The sequence below is a fragment of the Pseudophryne corroboree genome, chromosome 1 (genome assembly GCF_028390025.1).
Source record: "Pseudophryne corroboree isolate aPseCor3 chromosome 1, aPseCor3.hap2, whole genome shotgun sequence".
NCBI lineage: Eukaryota > Metazoa > Chordata > Amphibia > Anura > Myobatrachidae > Pseudophryne > Pseudophryne corroboree.
In genome coordinates, this window is record NC_086444.1 from 886803127 (window position 1) to 886817422 (window position 14296).

General features: G+C 34.1%; 18 non-coding genes across 18 annotated transcripts; all 18 read left to right on the forward strand.

Annotated features, from left to right (window-relative positions):
* Positions 1–225: 225 nt before the first annotated feature.
* TRNAK-UUU (transfer RNA lysine (anticodon UUU)) lies at positions 226–298 on the forward strand. Its single transcript has one exon. It is a non-coding gene; the product is annotated as a tRNA-Lys (tRNA).
* Positions 299–876: 578 nt separating this feature from the next.
* TRNAK-UUU (transfer RNA lysine (anticodon UUU)) lies at positions 877–949 on the forward strand. The gene has a single exon. It is a non-coding gene; the product is annotated as a tRNA-Lys (tRNA).
* Positions 950–1528: 579 nt separating this feature from the next.
* Positions 1529–1601, forward strand: TRNAK-UUU (transfer RNA lysine (anticodon UUU)). Its single transcript has one exon. It is a non-coding gene; the product is annotated as a tRNA-Lys (tRNA).
* A 579-nt stretch (positions 1602–2180) lies between these two features.
* On the forward strand, positions 2181–2253 carry TRNAK-UUU (transfer RNA lysine (anticodon UUU)). Its single transcript has one exon. It is a non-coding gene; the product is annotated as a tRNA-Lys (tRNA).
* A 579-nt stretch (positions 2254–2832) lies between these two features.
* TRNAK-UUU (transfer RNA lysine (anticodon UUU)) lies at positions 2833–2905 on the forward strand. The gene has a single exon. It is a non-coding gene; the product is annotated as a tRNA-Lys (tRNA).
* Positions 2906–3483: 578 nt separating this feature from the next.
* On the forward strand, positions 3484–3556 carry TRNAK-UUU (transfer RNA lysine (anticodon UUU)). Its single transcript has one exon. It is a non-coding gene; the product is annotated as a tRNA-Lys (tRNA).
* A 579-nt stretch (positions 3557–4135) lies between these two features.
* On the forward strand, positions 4136–4208 carry TRNAK-UUU (transfer RNA lysine (anticodon UUU)). The gene has a single exon. It is a non-coding gene; the product is annotated as a tRNA-Lys (tRNA).
* Positions 4209–4787: 579 nt separating this feature from the next.
* Positions 4788–4860, forward strand: TRNAK-UUU (transfer RNA lysine (anticodon UUU)). Its single transcript has one exon. It is a non-coding gene; the product is annotated as a tRNA-Lys (tRNA).
* A 578-nt stretch (positions 4861–5438) lies between these two features.
* On the forward strand, positions 5439–5511 carry TRNAK-UUU (transfer RNA lysine (anticodon UUU)). The gene has a single exon. It is a non-coding gene; the product is annotated as a tRNA-Lys (tRNA).
* Positions 5512–6742: 1231 nt separating this feature from the next.
* On the forward strand, positions 6743–6815 carry TRNAK-UUU (transfer RNA lysine (anticodon UUU)). Its single transcript has one exon. It is a non-coding gene; the product is annotated as a tRNA-Lys (tRNA).
* Positions 6816–7394: 579 nt separating this feature from the next.
* Positions 7395–7467, forward strand: TRNAK-UUU (transfer RNA lysine (anticodon UUU)). Its single transcript has one exon. It is a non-coding gene; the product is annotated as a tRNA-Lys (tRNA).
* A 1233-nt stretch (positions 7468–8700) lies between these two features.
* Positions 8701–8773, forward strand: TRNAK-UUU (transfer RNA lysine (anticodon UUU)). The gene has a single exon. It is a non-coding gene; the product is annotated as a tRNA-Lys (tRNA).
* Positions 8774–10002: 1229 nt separating this feature from the next.
* Positions 10003–10075, forward strand: TRNAK-UUU (transfer RNA lysine (anticodon UUU)). The gene has a single exon. It is a non-coding gene; the product is annotated as a tRNA-Lys (tRNA).
* Positions 10076–11308: 1233 nt separating this feature from the next.
* Positions 11309–11381, forward strand: TRNAK-UUU (transfer RNA lysine (anticodon UUU)). The gene has a single exon. It is a non-coding gene; the product is annotated as a tRNA-Lys (tRNA).
* A 581-nt stretch (positions 11382–11962) lies between these two features.
* On the forward strand, positions 11963–12035 carry TRNAK-UUU (transfer RNA lysine (anticodon UUU)). Its single transcript has one exon. It is a non-coding gene; the product is annotated as a tRNA-Lys (tRNA).
* A 579-nt stretch (positions 12036–12614) lies between these two features.
* On the forward strand, positions 12615–12687 carry TRNAK-UUU (transfer RNA lysine (anticodon UUU)). The gene has a single exon. It is a non-coding gene; the product is annotated as a tRNA-Lys (tRNA).
* Positions 12688–13265: 578 nt separating this feature from the next.
* TRNAK-UUU (transfer RNA lysine (anticodon UUU)) lies at positions 13266–13338 on the forward strand. Its single transcript has one exon. It is a non-coding gene; the product is annotated as a tRNA-Lys (tRNA).
* A 579-nt stretch (positions 13339–13917) lies between these two features.
* TRNAK-UUU (transfer RNA lysine (anticodon UUU)) lies at positions 13918–13990 on the forward strand. The gene has a single exon. It is a non-coding gene; the product is annotated as a tRNA-Lys (tRNA).
* The last annotated feature ends 306 nt before the right edge of the window (positions 13991–14296 follow it).

Consider the following 14296-nt stretch of genomic DNA (forward strand, 5'->3'; position numbering starts at 1 on the left):
GAATGTGATTATTGAAGTAAGGTGATACTTAACGAATCTAAGGATTTACATCTTAAACACAGAGGAAACTAAAATATATTTCATCAAGAGACCCTACAAGCCAAGTCTTTCAGTTCATGATTGCAGTAACACATATATTTATCCACATTTTTTGTATTTGCACAGCAAATTGTCATGTTTTATATATTTCAAGCAGTTTCCAATATGGCAACTTCAGCACTCAGCGCCTGGATAGCTCAGTCGGTAGAGCATCAGACTTTTAATCGGAGGGTCCAGGGTTCAAGTCCCTGTTCAGGCGAGTGTCTTTTAAACAATGGTGTTTTTGTTTGTGAAATGGACAATTTTGCAGAGTTTAAAATTATCCATTCCTGCAGGCAGCCATCTTTTAATTGTTGATGCTGATTATGTTCATTATTCAATGGGAAGGTGAATAGATTGGAAAGATTCTGTAGAATATTAAGAATGGACTTTATCACTCTTCAATAGGCACACATTATTGGCATCTAGTAATATAATCATCACAAAGTAGTATCGCTACATGTCAGTTCTAAAGACTTTATTTCATCAGGAACTCAAATCCATCCTTCTTTGATAGGCACACAGTGATTAAATTAGACAAGTAATAAATCAAACCTCTTTGACAAAAATAATTGAATGTGATTATTGAAGTGAGGTGATACTTAAAGCATCTAAGGATTTACAACTTAAACACAGAGGAAACTAAAATATATTTCATCAAGAGACCCTACAAGCCAAGTCTTTCAGTTCATGATTGCAGTAACACATATATTTTTCCACATTTTTTGTAATTGCACAGCAAATTGTCATGTTTTATATATTTGAGCAGTTTCCAATATGGCAGCTACAGCACTCAGAGCCTGGATAGCTCAGTCGGAAGAGCATCAGACTTTTAATCTGAGGGTCCAGGGTTCAAGTCCCTGTTCATGCGAGTGTCTTTTAAACAATGGTGTTTTTGTTTGTGAAATGGACAATTTTGCAGAGTTTAAAATTATCCATTCCTGTAGGCAGCCATCTTTTAATTGTTGATGCTGATTATGTTCATTAATCAATGGGAAGGTGAATAGATTGGAAAGATTCTGTAGAATATTAAGAATGGACTTTATCACTCTTCAATAGGCACACATTATTGGCATCTAGTAATATAATCATCACAAAGTAGTATCGCTACATGTCAGTTCTAAATACTTTATTTCATCAGGAACTCAAATCCATCCTTCTTTGATAGGCACACAGTGATTAAATTAGACAAGTAATAAATCAATCCTCTTTGACAAAAATAATTGAATGTGATTATTTAAGTGAGGTGATACTTAACGAATCTAAGGATTTACATCTTAAACACAGAGGAAACTAAAATATATTTCATCAAGAGACCCTACAAGCCAAGTCTTTCAGTTCATGATTGCAGTAACACATATATTTATCCACATTTTTTGTATTTGCACAGCAAATTGTCATGTTTTATATATTTCAAGCAGTTTCCAATATGGCAACTTCAGCACTCAGAGCCTGGATAGCTCAGTCGGTAGAGCATCAGACTTTTAATCGGAGGGTCCAGGGTTCAAGTCCCTGTTCAGGCGAGTGTCTTTTAAACAATGGTGTTTTTGTTTGTGAAATGGACAATTTTGCAGAGTTTAAAATTATCCATTCCTGCAGACAGCCATCTATTAATTGTTGATGCTGATTATGTTCATTATTCAATGGGAAGGTGAATAGATTGGAAAGATTCTGTAGAATATTAAGAATGGACTTTATCACTCTTCAATAGGCACACATTATTGGCATCTAGTAATATAATCATCACAAAGTAGTATCGCTACATGTCAGTTCTAAAGACTTTATTTCATCAGGAACTCAAATCCATCCTTCTTTGATAGGCACACAGTGATTAAATTAGACAAGTAATAAATCAAACCTCTTTGACAAAAATAATTGAATGTGATTATTGAAGTAAGGTGATACTTAACGAATCTAAGGATTTACATCTTAAACACAGAGGAAACTAAAATATATTTCATCAAGAGACCCTACAAGCCAAGTCTTTTAGTTCATGATAGCAGTAACACATATATTTTTCCACATTTTTTGTAATTGCACAGCAAATTGTCATGTTTTATATATTTCGAGCAGTTTCCAATATGGCAACTTCAGTGCTCAGAGCCTGGATAGCTCAGTCGGTAGAGCATCAAACTTTTAATCTGAGGGTCTAGGGTTCAAGTCCCTGTTCAGGCGAGTGTATTTTAAACAATGGTGTTATTGTTTGTGAAATGGACAATTTTGCAGAGTTTAAAATCATCCATTCCTGCAGGCAGCCATCTTTTAATTGTTGATGCTGATTATGTTCATTATTCAATGGGAAGGTGTATAGATTGGAGAGATTCTTTAGAATATTAAGAATGGACTTTATCACTCTTTAATAGGCACACATTATTGGCATCTAGTAATATAGTCATCACAAAGTAGTATCACTACATGTCAGTTCTAAAGACTTTGTTTCATCAGGAACTCAAATCCATCCTTCTTTGATAGGCACACAGTGATTAAATAAGACAAGTAATAAATCAAACCTCTTTGACAAAAATAATTGAATGTGATTATTGAAGTGAGGTGATACTTAAAGCATCTAAGGATTTACAACTTAAACACAGAGGATACTAAAATATATTTCACCAAGAGACCCTACAAGCCAAGTCTTTCAGTTCATGATTGCAGTAACACATATATGTTTCCACATTTTTTGTAATTGCACAGCAAATTGTCATGTTTTATATATTTCGAGCAGTTTCCAATATGGCAACTTTAGCACTCAGAGCCTGGATAGCTCAGTCGGTAGAACATCAGACTTTTAATCTGAGGGTCCAGGGTTCAAGTCCCTATTCAGGCGAGTGTCTTTTAAACAATGGTGTTTTTGTTTGTGAAATGGACAATTTTGCAGAGTTTAAAATCATCCATTCCTGCAGGCAGCCATCTTTTAATTGTTGATGCTGATTATGTTCATTATTCAATGGGAAGGTGTATAGATTGGAAAGATTATGTAGAATATTAAGAATGGACTTTATCACTCTTCAATAGGCACACATTATTGGCATCTAGTAATATAATCATCACACAGTAGTATCGCTACATGTCAGTTCTAAAGACTTTATTTCATCAGTTACTCAAATCCATCCTTCTTTGATAGGCACACAGTGTTTAAATTAGACAAGTAATAAATCAAACCTCTTTGACAAAAATAATTGAATGTGATTATTGAAGTAAGGTGATACTTAACGAATCTAAGGATTTACATCTTAAACACAGAGGAAACTAAAATATATTTCATCAAGAGACCCTACAAGCCAAGTCTTTCAGTTCATGATTGCAGTAACACATATATTTTTCCACGTTTTTTGTAATTGCACAGCAAATTGTCATGTTTTATATATTTGAGCAGTTTCCAATATGGCAATTTCAGTGCTCAGAGCCTGGATAGCTCAGTCGGTAGAGCATCAGACTTTTAATCTGAGGGTCCAGGGTCCAAGTCCCTGTTCAGGCGAGTGTCTTTTAAACAATGGTGTTTTTGTTTGTGAAATGGACAATTTTGCAGAGTTTAAAATTATCCATACCTGCAGGCAGCCATCTTTTAATTGTTGATGCTGATTATGTTCATTATTCAATGGGAAGGTGTATAGATTGGAGAGATTCTTTAGAATATTAAGAATGGACTTTACCACTCTTCAATAGGCACACATTATTGGCATCTAGTAATATAGTCATCACAAAGTAGTATCGCTACATGTCAGTTCTAAAGACTTTATTTCATCAGGAACTCAAATCCATCCTTCTTTGATAGGCACACAGTGATTAAATTAGACAAGTAATAAATCAATCCTCTTTGACAAAAATAATTGAATGTGATTATTGAAGTGAGGTGATACTTAAAGCATCTAAGGATTTACAACTTAAACACAGAGGAAACTAAAATATATTTCATCAAGAGACCCTACAAGCCAAGTCTTTCAGTTCATGATTGCAGTAACACATATATTTATCCACATTTTTTGTATTTGCACAGCAAATTGTCATGTTTTATATATTTCAAGCAGTTTCCAATATGGCAACTTCAGCACTCAGAGCCTGGATAGCTCAGTCGGTAAAGCAGCAGACTTTTAATCTGAGGGTCCAGGGTTCAAGTCCCTGTTCAGGCGAGTGTCTTTTAAACAATGGTGTTTTTGTTTGTGAAATGGACAATTTTGCAGAGTTTAAAATTATCCATTCCTGCAGGCAGCCATCTATTAATTGTTGATGCTGATTATGTTCATTATTCAATGGGAAGGTGAATAGATTGGAAAGATTCTGTAGAATATTAAGAATGGACTTTATCACTCTTCAATAGGCACACATTATTGGCATCTAGTAATATAATCATCACAAAGTAGTATCGCTACATGTCAGTTCTAAAGACTTTATTTCATCAGGAACTCAAATCCATCCTTCTTTGATAGGCACACAGTGATTAAATTAGACAAGTAATAAATCAAACCTCTTTGACAAAAATAATTGAATGTGATTATTGAAGTAAGGTGATACTTAACGAATCTAAGGATTTACATCTTAAACACAGAGGAAACTAAAATATATTTCATCAAGAGACCCTACAAGCCAAGTCTTTCAGTTCATGATTGCAGTAACACATATATTTATCCACATTTTTTGTATTTGCACAGCAAATTGTCATGTTTTATATATTTCAAGCAGTTTCCAATATGGCAACTTCAGCACTCAGCGCCTGGATAGCTCAGTCGGTAGAGCATCAGACTTTTAATCGGAGGGTCCAGGGTTCAAGTCCCTGTTCAGGCGAGTGTCTTTTAAACAATGGTGTTTTTGTTTGTGAAATGGACAATTTTGCAGAGTTTAAAATTATCCATTCCTGCAGGCAGCCATCTATTAATTGTTGATGCTGATTATGTTCATTATTCAATGGGAAGGTGAATAGATTGGAAAGATTCTGTAGAATATTAAGAATGGACTTTATCACTCTTCAATAGGCACACATTATTGGCATCTAGTAATATAATCATCACAAAGTAGTATCGCTACATGTCAGTTCTAAAGACTTTATTTCATCAGGAACTCAAATCCATCCTTCTTTGATAGGCACACAGTGATTAAATTAGACAAGTAATAAATCAAACCTCTTTGACAAAAATAATTGAATGTGATTATTGAAGTGAGGTGATACTTAAAGCATCTAAGGATTTACAACTTAAACACAGAGGAAACTAAAATATATTTCATCAAGAGACCCTACAAGCCAAGTCTTTCAGTTCATGATTGCAGTAACACATATATTTTTCCACATTTTTTGTAATTGCACAGCAAATTGTCATGTTTTATATATTTGAGCAGTTTCCAATATGGCAACTACAGCACTCAGAGCCTGGATAGCTCAGTCGGAAGAGCATCAGACTTTTAATCTGAGGGTCCAGGGTTCAAGTCCCTGTTCATGCGAGTGTCTTTTAAACAATGGTGTTTTTGTTTGTGAAATGGACAATTTTGCAGAGTTTAAAATTATCCATTCCTGTAGGCAGCCATCTTTTAATTGTTGATGCTGATTATGTTCATTAATCAATGGGAAGGTGAATAGATTGGAAAGATTCTGTAGAATATTAAGAATGGACTTTATCACTCTTCAATAGGCACACATTATTGGCATCTAGTAATATAATCATCACAAAGTAGTATCGCTACATGTCAGTTCTAAAGACTTTATTTCATCAGCAACTCAAATCCATCCTTCTTTGATAGGCACACAGTGATTAAATTAGACAAGTAATAAATCAAACCTCTTTGACAAAAATAATTGAATGTGATTATTGAAGTAAGGTGATACTTAACGAATCTAAGGATTTACATCTTAAACACAGAGTAAACTAAAATATATTTCATCAAGAGACCCTACAAGCCAAGTCTTTCAGTTCATGATTGCAGTAACACATATATTTTTCCACATTTTTTGTAATTGCACAGCAAATTGTCATGTTTTATATATTTCGAGCAGTTTCCAATATGGCAACTTCAGCACTCAGAGCCAGGATAACTCAGTCGGTAGAGCATCAGACTTTTAATCTGAGGGTCCAGGGTTCAAGTCCCTGTTCAGGCGAGTGTCTTTTAAACAATGGTGTTTTTGTTTGTGAAATGGACAATTTTGCAGAGTTTAAAATTATCCATTCCTGTAGGCAGCCATCTTTTAATTGTTGATGCTGATTATTTTCATTATTCAATGGGAAGGTGTATAGATTGGAAAGATTCTGTAGAATATTAAGAATGGACTTTATCACTCTTCAATAGGCACACATTATTGGCATCTAGTAATATAATCATCACAAAGTAGTATCGCTACATGTCAGTTCTAAATACTTTATTTCATCAGGAACTCAAATCCATCCTTCTTTGATAGGCACACAGTGATTAAATTAGACAAGTAATAAATCAATCCTCTTTGACAAAAATAATTGAATGTGATTATTTAAGTGAGGTGATACTTAACGAATCTAAGGATTTACATCTTAAACACAGAGGAAACTAAAATATATTTCATCAAGAGACCCTACAAGCCAAGTCTTTCAGTTCATGATTGCAGTAACACATATATTTATCCACATTTTTTGTATTTGCACAGCAAATTGTCATGTTTTATATATTTCAAGCAGTTTCCAATATGGCAACTTCAGCACTCAGAGCCTGGATAGCTCAGTCGGTAGAGCATCAGACTTTTAATCGGAGTGTCCAGGGTTCAAGTCCCTGTTCAGGCGAGTGTCTTTTAAACAATGGTGTTCTTGTTTGTGAAATGGACAATTTTGCAGAGTTTAAAATTATCCATTCCTGCAGACAGCCATCTATTAATTGTTGATGCTGATTATGTTCATTATTCAATGGGAAGGTGAATAGATTGGAAAGATTCTGTAGAATATTAAGAATGGACTTTATCACTCTTCAATAGGCACACATTATTGGCATCTAGTAATATAATCATCACAAAGTAGTATCGCTACATGTCAGTTCTAAAGACTTTATTTCATCAGGAACTCAAATCCATCCTTCTTTGATAGGCACACAGTGATTAAATTAGACAAGTAATAAATCAAACCTCTTTGACAAAAATAATTGAATGTGATTATTGAAGTAAGGTGATACTTAACGAATCTAAGGATTTACATCTTAAACACAGAGGAAACTAAAATATATTTCATCAAGAGACCCTACAAGCCAAGTCTTTTAGTTCATGATAGCAGTAACACATATATTTTTCCACATTTTTTGTAATTGCACAGCAAATTGTCATGTTTTATATATTTCGAGCAGTTTCCAATATGGCAACTTCAGTGCTCAGAGCCTGGATAGCTCAGTCGGTAGAGCATCAGACTTTTAATCTGAGGGTCCAGGGTTCAAGTCCCTGTTCAGGCGAGTGTCTTTTAAACAATGGTGTTTTTGTTTGTGAAGTGGACAATTTTGCAGAGTTTAAAATTATCCATTCCTGCAGGCAGCCATCTTTTAATTGTTGATGCTGATTATGTTCATTATTCAATGGAAAGGTGTATAGATTGGAGAGATTCTTTAGAATATTAAGAATGGACTTTATCACTCTTCAATAGGCACACATTATTGGCATCTAGTAATATAGTCATCACAAAGTAGTATCACTACATGTCAGTTCTAAAGACTTTGTTTCATCAGGAACTCAAATCCATCCTTCTTTGATAGGCACACAGTGATTAAATTAGACAAGTAATAAATCAAACCTCTTTGACAAAAATAATTGAATGTGATTATTGAAGTGAGGTGATACTTAAAGCATCTAAGGATTTACAACTTAAACACAGAGGAAACTAAAATATATTTAATCAAGAGACCCTACAAGCCAAGTCTTTCAGTTCATGATTGCAGTAACACATATATATTTTTCCACATTTTTTGTAATTGCACAGCAAATTGTCATGTTTTATATATTTTGAGCAGTTTCCAATATGGCAACTACAGCACTCAGAGCCTGGATAGCTCAGTCGGTAGAGCATCAGACTTTTAATCTGAGGGTCAAGGGTTCAAGTCCCTGTTCATGCGAGTGTCTTTTAAACAATAATGTTTTTGTTTGTGAAATTGATAATTTTGCAGAGTTTAAAATTATCCATTCCTGTAGGCAGCCATCTTTTAATTGTTGATGCTGATTATGTTCATTAATCAATGGGAAGGTGTATAGATTGGAAAGATTCTGTAGAATATTAAGAATGGACTTTATCACTCTTCAATAGGCACACATTATTGGCATCTAGTAATATAATCATCACAAAGTAGTATCGCTACATGTCAGTTCTAAAGACTTTATTTCATCAGGAACTCAAATCCATCCTTCTTTGATAGGCACACAGTGATTAAATTAGACAAGTAATAAATCAAACCTCTTTGACAAAAATAATTGAATGTGATTATTGAAGTAAGGTGATACTTAACGAATCTAAGGATTTACATCTTAAACACAGAGGAAACTAAAATATATTTCATCAAGAGACCCTACAAGCCAAGTCTTTTAGTTCATGATAGCAGTAACACACATATTTTTCCACATTTTTTGTAATTGCACAGCAAATTGTCATGTTTTATATATTTCGAGCAGTTTCCAATATGGCAACTTCACTGCTCAGAGCCTGGATAGCTCAGTCGGTAGAGCATCAGACTTTTAATCTGAGGGTCCAGGGTTCAAGTCCCTGTTCATGTGAGTGTATTTTAAACAATGGTGTTTTTGTTTGTGAAATGGACAATTTTGCAGAGTTTAAAATCATCCATTCCTGCAGGCAGCCATCTTTTAATTGTTGATGCTGATTATGTTCATTATTCAATGGGAAGGTGTATAGATTGGAGAGATTCTTTAGAATATTAAGAATGGACTTTATCACTCTTCAATAGGCACACATTATTGGCATCTAGTAATATAGTCATCACAAAGTATTATCACTACATGTCAGTTCTAAAGACTTTGTTTCATCAGGAACTCAAATCCATCCTTCTTTGATAGGCACACAGTGATTAAATTAGACAAGTAATAAATCAAACCTCTTTGACAAAAAAAATTGAATGTGATTATTGAAGTGAGGTGATACTTAAAGCATCTAAGGATTTACAACTTAAACACAGAGGAAACTAAAATATATTTCATCAAGAGACCCTACAAGCCAAGTCTTTCAGTTCATGATTGCAGTAACACATATATTTTTCCACATTTTTTGTAATTGCACAGCAAATTGTCATGTTTTATATATTTGAGCAGTTTCCAATATGGCAACTTTGGTGTTCAGAGCCTGGATAGCTCAGCCGGTAGAGCATCAGACTTTTAATCTGAGGGTCCTGGGTTCAAGTCCCCGTTCATGCGAGTGTATTTTAAACAATGGTGTTTTTGTTTGTGAAATGGACAATTTTGCAGAGTTTAAAATTATCCATTCCTGTAGGCAGCCATCTTTTAATTGTTGATGCTGATTATGTTCATTATTCAATGGGAAGGTGTATAGATTGGAGAGATTCTTTAGAATATTAAGAATGGACTTTATCACTCTTCAATAGGCACACATTATTGGCATCTAGTAATATAGTCATCACAAAGTATTATCACTACATGTCAGTTCTAAAGACTTTGTTTCATCAGGAACTCAAATCCATCCTTCTTTGATAGGCACACAGTGATTAAATTAGACAAGTAATAAATCAAACCTCTTTGACAAAAAAAATTGAATGTGATTATTGAAGTGAGGTGATACTTAAAGCATCTAAGGATTTACAACTTAAACACAGAGGAAACTAAAATATATTTCATCAAGAGACCCTACAAGCCAAGTCTTTCAGTTCATGATTGCAGTAACACATATATTTTTCCACATTTTTTGTAATTGCACAGCAAATTGTCATGTTTTATATATTTGAGCAGTTTCCAATATGGCAACTTTGGTGTTCAGAGCCTGGATAGCTCAGCCGGTAGAGCATCAGACTTTTAATCTGAGGGTCCTGGGTTCAAGTCCCTGTTCATGCGAGTGTATTTTAAACAATGGTGTTTTTGTTTGTGAAATGGACAATTTTGCAGAGTTTAAAATTATCCATTCCTGTAGGCAGCCATCTTTTAATTGTTGATGCTGATTATGTTCATTATTCAATGGGAAGGTAAATAGATTGGAAAGATTTTGTAGAATATTAAGAATGGACTTTATCACTCTTCAATAGGCACACATTATTGGCATCTAGTAATATAATCATCACAAAGTAGTATCGCTACATGTCAGTTCTAAAGACTTTATTTCATCAGGAACTCAAATCCATCCTTCTTTGATAGGCACACAGTGATTAAATTAGACAAGTAATAAATCAAACCTCTTTGACAAAAATAATTGAATGTGATTATTGAAGTGAGGTGATACTTTAAGCATCTAAGGATTTACATCTTAAACACAGAGGAAACTAAAATATATTTCATCAAGAGACCCTACAAGCCAAGTCTTTCAGTTCATGATTGCAGTAACACATATATATTTTTCCACATTTTTTGTAATTGCACAGCAAATTGTCATGTTTTATATATTTTGAGCAGTTTCCAATATGGCAACTACAGCACTCAGAGCCTGGATAGCTCAGTCGGTAGAGCATCAGACTTTTAATCTGAGGGTCAAGGGTTCAAGTCCCTGTTCATGCGAGTGTCTTTTAAACAATAATGTTTTTGTTTGTGAAATTGATAATTTTGCAGAGTTTAAAATTATCCATTCCTGTAGGCAGCCATCTTTTAATTGTTGATGCTGATTATGTTCATTAATCAATGGGAAGGTGTATAGATTGGAAAGATTCTGTAGAATATTAAGAATGGACTTTATCACTCTTCAATAGGCACACATTATTGGCATCTAGTACTATAGTCATCACAAAGTAGTATCACTACATGTCAGTTCTAAAGACTTTGTTTCATCAGGAACTCAAATCCATCCTTCTTTGATAGGCACACAGTGATTAAATTAGACAAGTAATAAATCAATCCTCTTTGACAAAAATAATTGAATGTGATTATTGAAGTGAGGTGATACTTAAAGCATCTAAGGATTTACAACTTAAACACAGAGGAAACTAAAATATATTTCATCAAGATACCCTACAAGCCAAGTCTTTCAGTTCATGATTGCAGTAACACATATATTTTTCCACATTTTTTGTAATTGCACAGCAAATTGTCATGTTTTATATATTTCGAGCTGTTTCCAATATGGCAACTTCACTGCTCAGAGCCTGGATAGCTCAGTCGGTAGAGCATCAGACTTTTAATCTGAGGGTCCAGGGTTCAAGTCCCTGTTCAGGCGAGTGTCTTTTAAACAATGGTGTTTTTGTTTGTGAAATGGACAATTTTGCAGAGTTTAAAATGATCCATTCCTGCAGGCAGCCATCTTTTAATTGTTGATGCTGATTATGTTCATTATTCAATGGGAAGGTGAATAGATTGGAAAGATTCTGTAGAATATTAAGAATGGACTTTATCACTCTTCAATAGGCACACATTATTGGCATCTAGTAATATAATCATCACAAAGTAGTATCGCTACATGTCAGTTCTAAATACTTTATTTCATCAGGAACTCAAATCCATCCTTCTTTGATAGGCACACAGTGATTAAATTAGACAAGTAATAAATCAAACCTCTTTGACAAAAAAAATTGAATGTGATTATTGAAGTGAGGTGATACTTAAAGCATCTAAGGATTTACAACTTAAACATTAAGAAGGAAACTAAAATATATTTCATCAAGAGACCCTACAAGCCAAGTCTTTCAGTTCATGATTGCAGTAACACATATATTTTTCCACATTTTTTGTAATTGCACAGCAAATTGTCATGTTTTATATATTTGAGCAGTTTCCAATATGGCAACTTCAGTGTTCAGAGCCTGGATAGCTCAGCCGGTAGAGCATCAGACTTTTAATCTGAGGGTCCAGGATTCAAGTCCCTGTTCAGGCGAGTGTCTTTTAAACAATGGTGTTTTTGTTTGTAAAATGGACAATTTTGCAGAGTTTAAAATTATCCATTCCTGCAGGCAGCCATCTATTAATTGTTGATGCTGATTATGTTCATTATTCAATGGGAAGGTGAATAGATTGGAAAGATTCTGTAGAATATTAAGAATGGACTTTATCACTCTTCAATAGGCACACATTATTGGCATCTAGTAATATAATCATCACAAAGTAGTATCGCTACATGTCAGTTCTAAAGACTTTATTTCATCAGGAACTCAAATCCATCTTTCTTTGATAGGCACACAGTGATTAAATTAGACAAGTAATAAATCAAACCTCTTTGACAAAAATAATTGAATGTGATTATTGAAGTAAGGTGATACTTAACGAATCTAAGGATTTACATCTTAAACACAGAGGAAACTAAAATATATTTCATCAAGAGACCCTACAAGCCAAGTCTTTTAGTTCATGATAGCAGTAACACACATATTTTTCCACATTTTTTGTAATTGCACAGCAAATTGTCATGTTTTATATATTTCGAGCAGTTTCCAATATGGCAACTTCACTGCTCAGAGCCTGGATAGCTCAGTCGGTAGAGCATCAGACTTTTAATCGGAGGGTCCAGGGTTCAAGTCCCTGTTCAGGTGAGTGTATTTTAAACAATGGTGTTTTTGTTTGTGAAATGGACAATTTTGCAGAGTTTAAAATCATCCATTCCTGCAGGCAGCCATCTTTTAATTGTTGATGCTGATTATGTTCATTATTCAATGGGAAGGTGTATAGATTGGAGAGATTCTTTAGAATATTAAGAATGGACTTTATCACTCTTCAATAGGCACACATTATTGGCATCTAGTAATATAGTCATTACAAAGTATTATCACTACATGTCAGTTCTAAAGACTTTGTTTCATCAGGAACTCAAATCCATCCTTCTTTGATAGGCACACAGTGATTAAATTAGACAAGTAATAAATCAAACCTCTTTGACAAAAATAATTGAATGTGATTATTGAAGTGAGGTGATACTTAAAGCATCTAAGGATTTACAACTTAAACACAGAGGATACTAAAATATATTTCACCAAGAGACCCTACAAGCCAAGTCTTTCAGTTCATGATTGCAGTAACACATATATGTTTCCACATTTTTTGTAATTGCACAGCAAATTGTCATGTTTTATATATTTGAGCAGTTTCCAATATGGCAACTTCAGTGTTCAGAGCCTGGATAGCTCAGCCGGTAGAGCATCAGACTTTTAATCTGAGGGTCCAGGATTCAAGTCCCTGTTCAGGCGAGTGTCTTTTAAACAATGGTGTTTTTGTTTGTAAAATGGACAATTTTGCAGAGTTTAAAATTATCCATTCCTGCAGGCAGCCATCTATTAATTGTTGATGCTGATTATGTTCATTATTCAATGGGAAGGTGAATAGATTGGAAAGATTCTGTAGAATATTAAGAATGGACTTTATCACTCTTCAATAGGCACACATTATTGGCATCTAGTAATATAATCATCACAAAGTAGTATCGCTACATGTCAGTTCTAAAGACTTTATTTCATCAGGAACTCAAATCCATCTTTCTTTGATAGGCACACAGTGATTAAATTAGACAAGTAATAAATCAAACCTCTTTGACAAAAATAATTGAATGTGATTATTGAAGTAAGGTGATACTTAACGAATCTAAGGATTTACATCTTAAACACAGAGGAAACTAAAATATATTTCATCAAGAGACCCTACAAGCCAAGTCTTTTAGTTCATGATAGCAGTAACACACATATTTTTCCACATTTTTTGTAATTGCACAGCAAATTGTCATGTTTTATATATTTCGAGCAGTTTCCAATATGGCAACTTCACTGCTCAGAGCCTGGATAGCTCAGTCGGTAGAGCATCAGACTTTTAATCGGAGGGTCCAGGGTTCAAGTCCCTGTTCAGGTGAGTGTATTTTAAACAATGGTGTTTTTGTTTGTGAAATGGACAATTTTGCAGAGTTTAAAATCATCCATTCCTGCAGGCAGCCATCTTTTAATTGTTGATGCTGATTATGTTCATTATTCAATGGGAAGGTGTATAGATTGGAGAGATTCTTTAGAATATTAAGAATGGACTTTATCACTCTTCAATAGGCACACATTATTGGCATCTAGTAATATAGTCATTACAAAGTATTATCACTACATGTCAGTTCTAAAGACTTTGTTTCATCAGGAACTCAAATCCATCCTTCTTTGATAGGCACACAGT